Raw genomic sequence first — 1,379 nt, 5'->3', positions numbered from 1 at the left:
TGTGTCCCCTAGTTCTACTATTCTCACTGTTAAATATGAAAAAAGATGATGCATCAACACTATCAATTACCTTTACAATTTTAAATACCTCAATCAGAACCCCTCTAACTATTTTTTTTTAAGTAGAAAACAATTTGAGAAATTTCAGCCTCTCCTCATATGACAACCCATCCATCCCAGGCACCATTCTAGTAACCCTTCTCTGAACCCTTTCCAGCCATTCAATGTCTTTTCTAAGGTAAGGAGCCTTAAAACCTCCCTTGAAAAGGGGAGTTACATTAGCTAACTTCCAATCCTCTGGTAGCTGTCCACTATTCAAGGATTGACAAAAAATAGTAGCAAGTGGCTCACATTTCCAATCTTCAACCTCCATCGAAACCCTTGGGGAAATATTTTCTGGCCCAGGAGCCTTATTGTTTTTTAAACTTCACAATTTTTTCTTAACCAGCTCAGAATTAATGTTGTCATCTTGTTTGATCTCATTTCCATTTATCAATTGTTCAAGATGTGGAATACTGCTTAAATCTTCATTAGTAAAAACCGAATAAAAAGCAAAATTTAATAACCCAGCCATCTCATAATTATCAGATACTAGTCTTTCTTTATCATTCCTCAAGGAATTTATGATGTTTTCCTTACTTTTATCTCCTAAACTTTGTGAGCCAACCTGGTTTTTTACTTGCAGCTACCCTTTTATTTCTATAAGTAATATGTTTACCTTGTATATTTAAAAACTCATCTTCAAATATTTTCCATATCTGATCAGTGTCTCCAAATAACTTGGCTGCCAAATTCAGAACAGATAGTTCTTGTCACATCCTTTCAAAATTTGCTTTTTTGAAATTTGTAACCAAAATATCATTATTCTTTATCTCCGTATGTAGCAAAACATCAAACCTAATAGAGCAATGATCACTTGCACCCAGATGTTCTCCAATTTCCACCCTCTCGATCATTTTTATATTTGAAGTTAATAATAAATCTAAAATATCATTATTTCTAGTAGGTTCCTTGACTAATTAGTGAATAAAGCCATCCTGAACAGTTTCCAAAACCCTTTCTCTCTCATGGTTTGACTCTAGCATTTCCCAATTTATATGGCTGAAATTAAAACCACCCATAATTATGACTTCATTAACGGCTGAAATCATAATCTCATTCTAAAGTTTCTCACTAATTTCATCAGTATCATTTGGTGATCTGTAACAAATTCCCACTAGAATCATTTTCCCTTTATATCCACTAACAGTCTCCTTACTGTTATCCTTGATATCCTCAACTTCAACAGGATGTAACTCACATTTTACATATAAAGCCACTCCTCTTTAATGCTCTATCCCTATTAAATAGCCTGTAACCCTGTATTTAAAAGAAATTTC

This window comes from Limulus polyphemus, unplaced genomic scaffold, assembly GCF_000517525.1.
Source record: "Limulus polyphemus unplaced genomic scaffold, Limulus_polyphemus-2.1.2 Scaffold141, whole genome shotgun sequence".
Classification (NCBI taxonomy): domain Eukaryota; kingdom Metazoa; phylum Arthropoda; class Merostomata; order Xiphosura; family Limulidae; genus Limulus; species Limulus polyphemus.
This window is presented reverse-complemented; position numbering follows the sequence as displayed.